At 36.9% G+C, this 15,757-nt stretch overlaps 1 protein-coding gene across 2 annotated transcripts in view; it reads right to left on the bottom strand.

The window, feature by feature from the left end:
• The window catches only part of LOC140161303 (cholecystokinin receptor-like), a 346,691-nt gene that overhangs the window by 104,791 nt on the left and 226,143 nt on the right, over nucleotides 1–15,757 (bottom strand). For both annotated transcript variants that reach the window (XM_072184775.1, XM_072184779.1), the window contains exon 4: nucleotides 2,226–2,320. The gene's annotated coding sequence lies outside the window, so the exon portion shown is untranslated. The remainder of the gene's footprint in view (nucleotides 1–2,225; nucleotides 2,321–15,757) is intronic.

The following is a 15,757-nucleotide window of genomic DNA, read 5'->3' as shown; positions in this document are numbered from 1 at the left end:
ATACCCTAAAGAACAGCAGAACTGTGACGAACGGTGTCAATACCCATCATGATACTGTAAAATCTACAAAGTGTGGGTTATTTTCTTCTGTTTATATAGAGTGTTCAATAATTTAATCCTCGTCTGAGTTATGAAACGATAAAAAAAAAAGTGTTCGAACTCTTTAGGATCTTTGGTTGATTTCACGTGTAAATTATGTGGGGCTAATTGTGTGTGTTCTTCTTATCGATATAAAGCTACAACCACAACAGCGGTACTTCCTTTCAATATGAACGCACGAGTTTCTTTATTCGCACCCATCGACAAAGGTTTCAAGAAGCTTCTGACGTATCATTTTACATGTTTTAGTAATCTGTCTTTTTTAAGGCAATTTTTAGCGTTTGTACACAAACGTTACAACTACAAAATGGTCAGACAATGTGCACTTATAAGTTGAAATGGCCAGATTTTGCAGCTTGTACTAAACGTTACATGAATTTTCACCGGGTTTGTTGCCTCGTGTAAAAGGAGCATTTTTGTAATCCCTCTCGACTTTTGTTATAAAACGTTCGATGTGTATGATTGCGGTACCAATGGAGAGTTATGTGTCTCTTCTTTCCATTGATACCAAACAAGTACAAACATGCCCAGATTGACGTCACAATTATGTAATGATCGACTACAATTGGCTGCAACTTATGATCGCAAAGGATTGTCGGATATGTAATAGAGCCATTTGGAGGTTTGTTTGAGCATTTTACGGCGACGAGAACAAATTATAGAGGGGGTAGCATCTATCTCACCCCTTTTGTGAGGTGAGAGCCCCTAATTGAGGGGTAATTCGGGATGTGGCAGTCTTGTTCATGACTATTTGAAAACAATTCTGGGTACCAAACATTTGTAGATACAGATTATATATACTGTAAAAGTCACTAGTGTTCTGTCTCTGTTTCCAACATTAGCTATGAAAAGATGTCTGCATATCCATACTAAAATTTGCCTTAAATAGTGTCTCCTTACCTAGCACTATCACAAAAAGGAAACATTGTTACCTTTATATTTGATTTTGAAAAATAAGACAACATTTTCAAAACTTAGAACACATATGTAACACGTTTTGAATACTTGACACGTGTTCTTTATTTCCTTATGTCTTTCTTTGTTTGTTTCATTTGAACACTGGTGTTCTTGTAGTCTGGTCAATTTAAAGTGTAGCTCAAAATGGTGCAGCATTATTTTGATGATGCGGTCGCCATGCGAAAGGCTAATTGTCATTATTAAATTCCCGTGTTAATTTATACCAGAAAATAGCAGATGAAACATTCAAATTATCACGTGACTCCATAAACATTTTATAATTATAATCACGTATCACAGAAATCTTGATAAGTAAATCAGTCAATGGAAGCAAATCTTTTGGGTCAATAATTATTGGTAAATAGTATAATTCGCTACTGTATAATGTTTGAAGGACAATGTACATAATTATATATACAGTATATGCGCAGTGCAGGTGATGCCATTATTTGCCAAACTACAGATCTCGATGTTTCATCCTATGTAATGTTTTAGTAGTTGTCTATCCGCAAATGTATCGTTTTATTGGGCAGTAAGTTACATGTGTAGGTTAATTCAGTTTGGGAGCAGTACCGTAAATTGTATTTGGTTTAAGGGGGTACTACACCCCTGTGGTATATTTGTGACTGTTTTGCATTTTTCTCAAAAATAATAACACACTGGTAACAAAAGTTATGTATATTATTGGGGCAAGGAATCCAATTACTACACTGAAATTTCAGTGACTCAAGACAAGAGGTTCAGTATATACGATAGGAAACGAGGTACATCCTAGCGGTACCTTATTTCTTACCATAAATAACAAACCGATTGTCTTGGGTCACTGAAATTCCAGTGTAGTAACTGGATTCCTTGCCCCTATAATATAGATAACTTTTGTTACCACTGTGTTATTAGTTTTGAGAAAAATGCAAAAATCTACTACAAATTTATCGAGGGTGTAGTACCCCTTAACTCAAGAATGTATGGTTGCTTGGCGCATTTTTGGAACAAAAGTGTTGACTGATTGGCTTATAATAACGTGATCGTTATTATCGAACTAAAGAACAAATAAAGTGGACTTCAAATCGTGACTGATTTGACAAGACATTTACATAAAAACATTACCAAACTGAACCAGGCCATGTTGGCTCGGTGTTCGTACATCCAACAAATGCAATATTTCCTACCTTCACTCGGTATCTGACTGCTCCGTACGTACGTGTGTGTCACTGCGTGGCTACTTTGGTGCATTGACTGCTGCAAATCACCACGCCTATTGAATCTGAAATGAACAAATCCCAGCCGTGAGACTTGCAAGAAACTGTTTTATGCATTCAGGAAATTGTGCTACCATAGTAGAGATTTAAGAGCGAGTTGCAATATTAGTTTGTGAGAATCCAAAAGCTAGCCGTAGTGCCCAAGGTCTTGAACATTAGGTTGCTGATATTGAAACAAGAACGACGAGAAACGCCTCAAACTCTACGTGGATAACGTGTGGTTGAAACTTAACAAAATGAATAAGTTTGATCCAATCTGCGTGTTTCATGTGTAGTTGTACTTCGTGTTTAAATCATAATCAACTGCTTTTCAATCTAGTGCAACTCATATCTAACATTTATCAAAATAAGCTTTTACAAATAAATCACGACGGAATGCAATCATCGTTTATCTCGGTCTTTATTTTGATAAAGGTGATGGCTAGTTCGTTATCTAAGAGAACTTTATCATCAACCCGATGGGTTTTTAAAAGCAATTGTCGTCAGAGGATTGGGATGTCAGTTATCATGTTGTATGTATACAGCATGTTTAGGGATAGAGATGATGGTGACGATGATGATGATGACCATAGAGGAAGTGATAAACAATTAGTTACAACAAATTTAAAAATAAATTTAAGGTCAACTGGATCATTTGAGCTCAAATAAGTGCAGATTGTTGGATTTCATGCAACTTTATTACCATTACTATAAAAATAAAGGTCATTTCAAATTAATAAAAGGTCATCTGAAGACAAATTTGTACAGAGTTTTGCATGCCAGGGGCAGCGAAAGTGCCCCTAACATTACTCCAATGAAAAATTACAGGACCTGTGTAGTGCTTGCTTTTACATGTTTCTACCATTTCTTGTTATAAAAAGGCATTTTACTTTATGATACCCTTTCCTGGACTATCGGCCAAATACCGTTACCTCTTCTTATCTAACAGAAACTAAAATGATTTACTTAGTTTGAAAACGTTGTTGGCACCAGGGAATTATCAAAGTGAATCTAGGATAAGGTCTTCTGACAGACCTAAACTGCAGAGGAATCATTTTAAAGAGAAGTTTTCTTGTACGTAACATGAACTTTGTAATAATCAAATCTTAAATGTAAATCTGTTAGATCTTGAAGCCTCACAGCACACTAGAGATGTATAATTGTGATTGTGTGGTTTGTTATCAAATTATTCCATGCTAGCGTAAGTTTTTAACATTAAAAACATTCACTAGTTTGGTATCAATCTTTAACATTTGAATATCTTTTCATAATTCATAACACCAAGTGAATCAAATACGTTGTTTGCAACTACAAACCGAATCGCGCGTTGTGTGTTGCTTCAGTAAAGGTCACCTGCCAACATTATCATACAAATCCATTTTCTTGAATGTCACGAAACTAAATTCAACCTTGTCATTGTACATGTTGTAGTTAGAGAATAAAGGTATTGTTTTTAGCCCCTGGGTGCATCTATCGTCTCATATAACACGGGCGACATCATTATTTTAAGTAAAACAACGAGGCGAAGCCGAGTTGTTTTACGCCAAAAATAATGAGGTCGCCCGTGTTATATGAGACGATAGATGCAGGACAGCGGCTAAAAACAATACCTTTATTCTCATTCTTAAACACTTCAATTCAAATAAAAATATCATACAAATTTTAATCAAACTAAATCTACATTTTGCAAGGAATTACCTAGGGCTTAAAATCGATCAGTCTCGTTGTTGCTGTGCGCCTCCGATTGGTCCAAATAGCGAGTACCCGTATCGCGTTGACGCACACGCGCTGACCCGTGTCATATCGTGTCATATCACACGGGTAAAGCTGGGTAAGAACCAATAAGATTGCAGGAACGTTCTCAAGTGTTTAAGAATGAAACATAAAGTGCATGACAAGGACTATGATTGGAGATATTTCTTCGGTAGAAACAACCGGTAGACCATAACGAAATAAATTTTATGGTCAGATATGTAACCAACAATATTACCACATACAAGTGGTATGGTATTAATGCGCGGGAAGCGCGCAATAAAAATTTGCCATTTTGAAGCTAAACTGATGAAATATGGTGCAAAAATTTGCACTTTGAAGGCTAAAATGGGCAAATATGAGGTTAATTTGGTCAGTAGGCGACAACATGGGGCAGGGGCTATTATTTCTCCTGGCACGTTCGTGCAGTGATAATACAAATCTGTGCAGTGAGAATTAACAACCCGCGCTTAAAATATTTTCTATACTAGTGCAGTCAGAAAAATGATCAGAAAAGAAGTTCCTCCACAAAGTAAGACTGATCGAGTTCCAATATGGAGTCATTTTAGACATCGAGTCACAGAGTGGCTGAACTCTGCTTTTAGAGTCACCCTGACTCCAGTTTGGCTTTCAGTGTGGCCAACTCTGAGCGCGGATTTCCTCAACATGCGCAAGGAAACCTTTTGTGAGCATATAATTTATTTATTTGCGACATAGCTATATGTCTATTAGTACAGAGGACTCTCTATTAGTAGAGAGTCATGATAATTAGTAAAAAAAAATTGCTTGTTTTTTATTTGCTACACATGCTATATGAATGTGAAATCAGTCGGTTTAAACTCTTCTTGGTGTTTACACGGTCAAGGTATAGAGGTAGATACTAAATTAAACACTTTCAACGCTAAACTAAACACACAGTCGCTCCTAAACACTTAATGATGAACACATCAAATTATTTGGGTTTTAAACGTACATTATAATGCTTGTAGAAAATAAACACCATGTTTATGGACTAAGCATCTTAGGGCGGGTTTCCCGACAGGAGTCTTAGTAAGCCTTATCTTAAACGCAAATTCAACCTAGTCTTAGTTTAAAAGTAACCACTATATAGACATTTAGTTCATGTGTGTAATCTTTGTAATGAAATTTGTATGCAATTAACTTTGCCGAATTTTATACAATTTGCTGACAACTTATGCACCATTTTGATCATTTTTCGCCACCGTGCGACATTTTAAGAGATGGTATGTAGGGACACGTGTGGATTTCATGCATCATTTAATACAGAGTTTTGTATACGTTTTTCATTTACAATGGTACCACCTCCACTGGTAAAATATTGGGGGGATTTCTCTTAATGAATAAAAACACAATGAAAAAAAATATTGGGGGGGGGGGTTACCCGGGATCTCCGCCTATGACTGAGAGGTTGACAAATAAATAGGCCTATGTGTGTGAATAGTTGATTCAGTGACCGGATATCAGACAAAAAAGGATCTGCGAGTAAATAAGTACGGCAAAGTTATTGGAGGCGAAAACTGGGGAATTAGTCCAAAAGGCCCTTTCAGTGATTTTGACACGAATTAACTTAATTTAGCACCCTTAACGTAAACAAAAAAAAAATTTGACATGTTATTGGGGCACGGACAATCCTATTCTTTGTATCACAAAAATTTGTTTCCTCAAATAACATATACATACATACATACATATTTTATTTATTTCCATCATATCAAAATACATGCAAGCAAATTTAACAAAACGGCAAAATAGAATTTAAGAAAGAAGATGGCGGAGATGTAACAAAAGGCAAAAGCCTGAATTGAGCGTTACACCACCTTAAAAGAAATATTAGGCTAATTAATATAATACTAGAATTACAGAAATTAAGAATTACACTCAAATACATTTACACACACACACACACAAACAGATGTCTCATGCAACAAAAGCAAGGTAATGTAGGAAAATAACTCACAAAAATAAATCATTTGATCAATAAGTCAGAATTACGGATGTGATAAGAAAAATAGTTTCAACAAATCCTAAACCAATTATATACATGTACCACATACTGATACATAATTTACAACAAAGATATATTATATGCTTAGATTTTTCTCCATGAGAAAAGACGACAAACGCTTTTTAAAAGAATTTAAATTTCGAGCCGCTTTAATATCATGGGGGAACGAGTTCCAAAGTTTTGGTCCCAAAGTTAATACAGATTTAATTTTGTGTATTTCGAGTCTGTAATCAGTCTTGTTTCTCGTATCATATTTGTGAATACTTTCCAATTCCGTAAATAAATTATCAAATGATTGAGGAAGTAAACCAGTTTTATACTTATACATAAATATACCCAGTTCTTTGTTGTACAATTCGAAAATATTTAAGGTATTGTAGTTTTCAAACAAAGGCTTTGTATGGCATAGATAAGAGCTATTAGAGATGATTCTTAAAGCCCTTTTTTGAAGTTTAAAAATTTTCACAAGGTACTCTTTGCTGGCATTACCCCATAACAATATTCCATAGGTCATATAAGGCAAAATTAGGGAGCAGTACAATTGATACAATGATTGTTTTGGCAAGAAGTGCTTAACTGTAGACCGTAAAAGTTTTCAGATTATTTGCTTGGTTACAAATGCATAGCAGTGGCGTAGATTTCTTTTTGACATTGGGGGGATGGAGTTTCAAAACAATTCTCGAAGTATAGTCAATCCAGCACCTTTTAGCTACAAAATAAGTTTATGTTACAAATGCGCGCGAAGTGCGAGAAAAATTGTGCTATTTTGAAGCTAAACTGATTAAATATGGTGTAAAAGTAGAATAAATGCGCGCGAAGCGCGCGATAATTTGTATTTTGGGGGCTAAAATGAGCAAATATGAGGTTAATTTGATCAGAAACCCATTATCAGGCGTCAACATTGGGGGGATGATTGTATGGACCATCCCCCTTGCAAAATATTGGAGATTTATCCCCCCCAGGATCTACGCCTATGATGCATAGTGTTATGCTTAATTGCTTTTCAAAATGCTTTTCGACCCATTTTTTGTTCATCGGATTCTCTCTTTATTTATTTTTTTTATAGGTCTAGGGATTAAAACAGATCTCAAACTGATATGGAAAGAAGAAAAGTAGAAAAGAACAAAATTGCACTAAAAACAAATACAAAAACCCTAACTAACCAAATAATAATAAATAAATAAATAAGTTGATGAAGTCAAGAAATGATGAACCTGATCAAAGAAAGAAGAAGGAGATGAACAAATTAAGGAATGAAGAATGGAAGCTGAAGGAAAAAAGGAAGACTTTGAAAAACATTAATTAAAGCCATAATATTCGATCTCATTCGAATTGAATGTTTTATTCCTTACTCAAATTCAAAATGATGAAATAATATTAGTAAATTATATTAAAGGAGTATTTCGTGATCCTAGCATCCTCTTTTTATGACATTTTTCAGTACATATCCACGAAAAAAGCATATCCCCAAAATTTCAGTTGATTCCGATATTGCGTTTGCGAGTTGTGCATGATTATGTGTATTACACTGCTCCATAGACAATACGTTGTAATTTCGTTCTGGTGCACCAGAACGAAATTCAAATTTCACGATATCTTTGTTTAACGAATTAATCTGCAAGAAATATTTTGTACATAAACATTATGTAGCCAGAGGTTTCCAGTGATATAAAAATCTCAACTTTTTTTGAGAAAAGTGGGGGGATGAGGCTGTGGATCACGAAATGCCAAAATAATGGATATTATTTGAAGTGGTTTCCACTCTTTAAGGAGTGATTTTCACTCTGTTGGTGTAATTTTCTCTATTTTCAAGCTTTTAATGAGTGAGTTTCTCACTCATTTACAATAAGATTAATAAGTACACATGAATAACGTGATACATATTTTATAAAATAATTACAAATATAAACATCATATACATTTTGATCCTTCTTCTAATTGCTTTTTTTTCTTTGTTTTTTTTAAAATAGGTTATTATCTATTTTTTAATTCTAATTTTTAAATTGTAGGCTTGTAGACCAAATAATGTTATCTTCAGTAGATCAACTGAATTGTTGAAGTACCTTTGGCTCGTCGTTTTTAGAGAGCGCCCGTAGCCCAACCAAATTGTTCTGGGCATGCGTACGCGGGTCGTTGAATTTTTACTATGGCGTTCATTGACAACCAAGCTTAGCAACATTTCTGCAGGCTATATTTACAAATTTGCATTGTACATTGAGCGGAAACCAAACATATATTGCAGGTAATATTCTATGCATTAGATTGGATAATAATGTATATTCCATGATGCGACGCAACAAGACACACTCATGTACGTGTCACAGTGCCAGAGCAGTAAATGCATGGGATCAGAATTCGACAGGCACGATCAGCATTCGTATTCGTATTAAAGTATGGACTTACTCGAGAACTCTAGCTTCGAATTTGCACACGATAGTTACGCATTTGGTATTCGAAGCTAGAGTGCTTTGCTATCGTTTTTCGGACGGACAGCGGTGCAATTTTTTACACCGATAATGTTGAAATTTGGATGAAAGTCATTTTGTAGGTATGCATAGCCCTAGAACTCTGGCCATAGTATCCGTTTTTACTTCCACTAGGGCCAGAGGCACTTACATTGAAAAAAATGTTGGAGATGGTTGAACGCAACAGAACAAATAAATGATGAAAATTGACCTTTTCATTGTGTTCGTGGGTCATGTACCGCAAGAGCTGTAAAATTCCATTTGAAAAAACATATTTTTCATATTTATGCACACTTTCCTACCTATTTAAATGAACCTCAATATTGACCATCATATTGTACCCATTTGTGTTACCTTCAATTCGACGATCCCTGTTGATTTGCCGTGAAAACGCTTGCATTTACTTGGAGGGAATTTTTCGGTTCTTCCGTTATTTACATCATTGGCATCATTTGACCTCTTGACCTGATGCGAAATCTTCCCTATAATTGAAGACCGAATTGAAAAGACTAGTTTGCGTATGACGTCCTGTCAACCAGACCAAAAATGCCGTACTGCGCAGGTCAGTAACCAATCACGTCGCGCCTTTGCCCTGACGTCAGGCGCAAACTAGTCTTTTTAATTCGGTCTTCAATTATACCATCATGCAACCGCATCTGACCTCGCCACATCTCGGGGTCGTCATGTCCATTTTACTTGTGGGGTGGATAAATGACGGAGTAGTGGACTAGGAATAGTAAATTAACATGAAGCGTAAACCACCTAGTATAACACAAGAATAACTCACGCATGTCCGACCGGCCGCCGCCCGTTGGAATAAAAAATACACGCTGGATTGTCTTGGAACTCCAAATGCTTTAGTTACACACAGAGATTGCGCTAGTAAAAAATGCATTTCAGCCCCTGCCAAAGTTCATTTTCGGAACTCCCCCGTAGAGTAGAATAGTCCAGATTATCGTAACCTTTGACATTGCCAATATCACACAAATGTCGTCTATTTCATACCGTAAAGAAGTATGAGCAAGTTTCTGAAGAATATTGGTAAGTTTAAAGGCCAGATATCAGGCTAACGAATATGATCTGCATATATAGAAAGATCCGATCGTTGTCCGAGCGTCAAAATTTGATAAATGTCAATGGTACAATTCCAAGCACGTGAAATTCGTGAGGTCATTTCTCAACACAATACCTGTCAGAGGATAATTTACATAGGCACAAAAGACCGTGTTCAGCGTGGCGTTACTCAGCCAAACATGGCAGAGTAGGTCCCGGATGGTCGTACATGTTCCTATCTCCACAACGTTATACCTTTCCAACAAGGAAAGAGATACAAAAGGCGAACGTCTAGTATGCAAGGCAAACCTTAAGTTAGTTAACACATTTGCTAGTCAGCCAAATTCGCCGAAAATGTCAATGCATATTTACATAGAAATTTATAACAACTGGCGAAGAAGGAAACCTACATAAATATGTTTTCTATACTTCACTTGACCCAAATATGATTTTTTATGGTGATAAGACAATCGCACATGGAATTTTAGAGGGATTTTGATAGCAGTGTAATTTTAGCAACATTATTGATGCAATGGCTGGTTGTGATCGGCTGTGTTTACTTTAGTTCTGAACTTCCATTGCTTTACACGGTGTCACAGTGCTTCAGCGAATCCGACTAGATTTTGAACGCAATGGTCTCTAGCCTAGAATGTGAAGCTATCGGTGAGCAAATTCTTGGCTAGACTTCTAGAGCAAGTGTGGACTAGCAGTAGTTTCTCGGGAGGAGTTGCTTGCTGTTTGTATCTTTGTGCTGCGAAGAAAATTTTACTGCATCCAGGCACAACTCTGCCATACCGGTACATGAACTACAAGCGGCTACAGGACGCCAGAAAACCCCCGGGGGGTCACTCCCATTGTGGCCTGTACACCATCCGCGATAATCAACTTTTGAAAAGCACCCTAAACAAGGATTTAACCCTTGGCTAAAACAATACCCTAAACAGGGATTTTATTCCTTGCATCAAATTTCATACCCTAAATTTCATTTCGCGTATTAGCAATTGCAATTTTGCTACCCTTTTTCCAATATTTCATGTTTTTGACATCCTAAACGCGTTACGCGCGTATCGTGCTTACCCACGAAAAATACTACCCTTTTACGCGTTTTCATTATCGCGGATGGTGTACAGGCCACAATGGGAGTGACCCCCCGGGGGGGGAAACCTCTGTATTTTCTTGTCAACCTAACCCCCCAATCAGTGTTCGAAATATGCCTCAAAAAGTTACAGGCCAGCGGGCTTGACCATAAAAAGTTACCGGCCAGCCGGTCCGGCAACTATAGATGCCAGTCAGAAAAGTTACCGGCCAGGCCAAAAAGTTACAGGCCAATGGCCGGCTGACCGGCCCTATTTCGAACGCTGCCCCCAATTAGATGTCGATCGCAAAGGGCTTTTGCGAGAACAAACCAGGTTTTTGATTCCCGCAAAATATATTGAGAAAAACAGGTAAAATCATAAGGCTGTCACCACCTTGCTGCTCAAATCTGTAAAAAAGGGACTGCATGCATAGGCCAGCGGTGGCAGTTGGTGCAGTATGGACAAGACAAGACAAAACCAAGATAAATTGAAAAATTGTATCATATTTATTGCTATGGTACCGTAGTTAATCCTGTTACATCATCACTTCTACGGCAAATATAACCAAAGGAGACGCTTTCATTACTATGCTAGCGAAGTCGCTCACATCTATTATTATGGGATGGTCGAGCAATATTTAACAGTGAAAGCTTCAAAGCCTTCATGGGCCATGGGTTCCCGTTTGTGATCGTACAATAAATTGACAGCTAAAATGAAGAAAACTTCAAATGCCCTTTTCCTAACATTTCAGAATTAATGGTTCTCCTAATGTGATCCATTGAAAACCTTCAGGAGAACCAGTTCTCAGGTTCTCCTTGGATTTGAATCCCTGTCTGGTTCCAGTATCTTCTAAAATTTATCATTATGACGTTATTGGATACCGATCAAATTACAGGGTGCCATAGCCCCCATTTTAAAGTTGTTTTGGCATTTAAGGTAGGCCTACAATTACTGAATAGGGTGCAACATGCTAGACTTGAGTCCAGTCCTCGTTTACGGAGTTTAGGGTTAGGGGTGGGGTAGGGAAGTCTTGTAACCCGGGGGGGCCACTCAAATATGAGAGTGTACGCATGCGTGACCAAATTTTTTTCGAACACCCCCTAAACAAGTTTTCCTATGTGAGCAAAATGACCCCCTAAGCAAGTTTTTAGCGCGCTTTCCCAAAAAATTTGACACCCTAAACAATTTTTGTCTAATTTTGACCCCCTAAACAAGTTTTTGTCTAATTTTGACCCCCTAAACAAGTGTTTGTCTAAATTTGACCCACTTTACAAGTTTTGATGGATTTTGACAAATTAAACAATTTTTTGTAGGCCTACTCTTAAACTTTGTCATTGAACACTTACACTAAAAGTCTACCCCTCCCGGATACACCTCCCCCTCCTCCGGTATACCATAATACCACTTTAAAATATAAATAATGACACGATGAATTCAGTGTGTAGGCCTACCATGAGGACCTCAGATTCGTAGCTTGTTACATGAATTGGATTCTCGTAAAGTAGTTTTGTGAGAATATAAAATACCAATATACAGCGTAATTTATCCAGACCAGAGGTAACGTTAGGATTATTCACATCGTAATTGGTTCCGAATTCGGCACTTTAAGTTGATTATCGTGTCCCGATATCGTGTGCCCTTTTCATGCTTTCTACTGCAAATATAATTCCTAAAGTAATCCAGAGAAGGTGAAACTCACAAATCTACCAGCAGGAGTAGTAAATAATGTGAGGAATCTATAAAGGTCCTGAAAATCTTTTTGAAATACATATTTTTGTCCCGGATTTTTGTCTCCCGTTTGTCCACTGAACTATATACCCATCATAATTTCTATGACATCATTAATTAATATGCATGTTTTTTAATCTAAACGGTATTTTACATAGAAGTACGAGGCCATGGTTAAATCACATGTAACACGTCATGAAATATATGCATAACATAGTGACACTCTAGGTTTGGAGTATGCTGTAACATCATACGAGCGGGAATTCGCACTGGAATAAACTTTTTTCGAATCGGAGTTTCAGCAGATTTGAAAAGCGGATTAAAATGGCACCTAAATGCGTTACAAACGATTTTAAAACTACCCTTTTCATGAAAATCACCGTTTTTGCCCCTTAACGCGTCACGCAGCGTGCGTGCTCAACCAAGAAAAAGCACACCCCTTTTCACGCGTTTTTTTGGTCACGCATGCTTACATCATTATATTTGAGTGGCCCCCCCGGGTCTTGTAATAAGACTAGTAGAGTTGCATCCTATTCGGCAATCGCTCCGTAACAACTTCCAAGTCCGCCTTTTCTAAACCACTTGACCGTAACTTACGCTAATTTCATGAATGTAGTCCAATGTGTATTTTGCAGAAAATCTGGCAAACCATTTGCTTATGATGTCTTAAGAGTCTTGAAATTCCGGTTCACTCTGTATACTGATAAAAAATTGCTTTTCATCGTTTACATTTTATGACATCACTTCTCAGACGAGAAAAGGGCCAGTCAGTTCATGAAGCATGCGCACCAAAACGTTAATGCCCGTTATATGCAACTGTTACCACATATTTTTCAAAGCACAGTATTGACAAGTTTTGCGTAAATGTACATAGGCACCATAGAGCTGAAAATAAAGCCTAATACAGCTTCAAGATACATGCACTGTGATGATGCATGTGATTTGTTAGACTTGCACCATTGGCTGTCATGATCATGAATATGTGAAAATTCTCAGCATACAAAGCACAGGGACTTTGCCTGCTGGTGAATGTTCTGTATACATGTACTTTCTCATCTGTGATAGTTTGGGAATTGTTTATGCATTTTTTCCTATTTAACATAATGCACCACAACGTCAATGGGACCACGATCACAATCATTTGCTACATCTTTAATTTCATTACATAAAAATCGTCTGGACAGCTTAGTAGAGATTAGTATTCCATTAAAAATATATGTCATTATCAATATGATAACAGTCAATGTCTGTGCTGACAATACAAAGTTGGATGTGGACAGCTAGACTGAATCCTTGTCATCACCAACTGTACATGTTATGTGTGTAACGGCTGATAGATTGATGACATCCTATAAAATTAGTTTAAATTTGTTTGGGGGAGTGGGTGAAAATACTCGATTACGTTTGTAAAAAACGTCGGTCTGAAGAATGTGTCATTATAAGTCAAAATGAGTTTTTAAACATTGCAATAATCAAAATTTTTCTTGATTTGTATCAGTTGATTACATTGATACAAACATTTGAGGGCACATAATTATACTAGTATGCGACACTTCAGCACTTGGCATCACCCAAAACTTTTCCCTTCTTTCTCGTTGCACACAGTCATCATGAAACACCGCATATTGGTTACCATCATTTTGCACGCTTATAAACTTTAACTTATTATCCATGTGAGTAAAAACAATGACCCAGTTTTGGAAAGAGAAGGAACCAGAGTACCTGGTGGTGTGAACCATATCTATATTGAGGGTAAAGCAGCTTCAGTGACAAACACTGCTCTAAAAATTTTGCAAATTTACAAGAATATAATAATTGCATAATATTTTCATAATGCTGAACAGGGCATATTGCAAATTAAGTTAATTTGGCTAATGCCATTTTGAGGGACACAAATATGATTATGAAGTATCATATTATGTTACATGTAACACCAATTTCAAAACAGAGATTGCAATCGATATAAACATATATACGGGTCATAAATCTCTTGTCTACTTTGTTGATCAACATCATTGTCTATTAAAGTATAATTGTGTACAAGTTGTGAGATGGTGATTACAATGTAATGGTTCAAAAAATGCAAATTGTGTCAGGGGGAGGAATAGCCAAATATAAATAAATATACTTATAGCACAATTTAGAACAGTTAGGAAATAAGTAAGTGCACACCGGCTTTATTACCCATCCACGGCGATACTAGCCTAGGATAACCCTATATGATATGTCTAGTTTAATTATACACTTCTTATAGTATACCTTAAATTAAATTTGACCAAAAATGTCAACATTACAGGATTACGTTTCTGGGAGGCTGAGAGGGGGGTCGGCCGAGAAACGAAACTAGTTACGTTTATAGGATATCTTTGATTTTTGGTTTGTTCACTAACGTTGGCGCAGTTGCTTTTTGCAGAAAGCGACTTGCATACATCGCATGGCATGCTCAATATGCAAATATGATGGCCAGCACTTGTACTTGAGTTGCAGTTTTGTAATGTTAAATCACCCGGCTACATGATAAACTCATGCTTGCCGACTTTTCGCTTAGTTAGAGTTATGACCAAAAAGGTAAAAGTTTAAATAGGGAACTCCATAGGGGTTAAAACAGACAAATTTTGATTAAAATGGATTCAAATTGTTCTTTCTGTGATTACAATAAAGGATTGTTTTGACCACCTAGAATGACTTATTAGCCCGGTGGGGTCACTCAACTTGCAATACTGACCGCACGATCGTTACCAAAATCGCGGAAAAAGGGGTCAATTTTAGGGCTTGTCCGCGGACAAAATTGTCTGTGAAATTGAAAAAATAGGGGTGTTTTATCGCACAAATATCCGCGAAATTAACAAAAAAGGGGTTCTTATTATTTTCTCCCGATCCCGTGGATAGCTGGCCAGATATTAAATCACAGGGATAAATTTAGTTTCCTACTTCGTACTCATCCCGTGATCAATATTGTTCTTGGTTCTATTTTGTGCGTAGCGTTAGCAAAGATTCGTAAAAACCTCATCCTTGAAATGTTGAAATAGGGTCAATTGCAAATGTGTCCTCGGAATCTAAAAAATAGGGGTGTTTCAGAGTACCATTTTGTCCTTGTTCTGGAGTGAAAAAGGGGTAAAATTTCATGATTTGTCCTTGAGAAATCGACTGCGAAAGGGGGTAATTTGTACTTGTGGTAACGGTCCTACGTGTCCCCCTTGCCAGGGAGTGACCCCACCGGGCTTATTAGTACCTAGGTAATGCATAAAAAAATTAAATCCTATTGATGATGACCTACCGGTATTTGCATTCAAACAGTTACTTAGGTAACACGTTGCTGCAGGTAGTTAGAACTATTCTGTATTAATAGACAATTTAAAATCC

The sequence above is a fragment of the Amphiura filiformis genome, chromosome 9 (genome assembly GCF_039555335.1).
Source record: "Amphiura filiformis chromosome 9, Afil_fr2py, whole genome shotgun sequence".
NCBI classification, from domain to species: Eukaryota; Metazoa; Echinodermata; class Ophiuroidea; order Amphilepidida; family Amphiuridae; genus Amphiura; species Amphiura filiformis.
The sequence above is the reverse complement of the archived record's forward strand: the minus strand, read 5'-3'. Positions and strand labels throughout refer to the sequence as shown.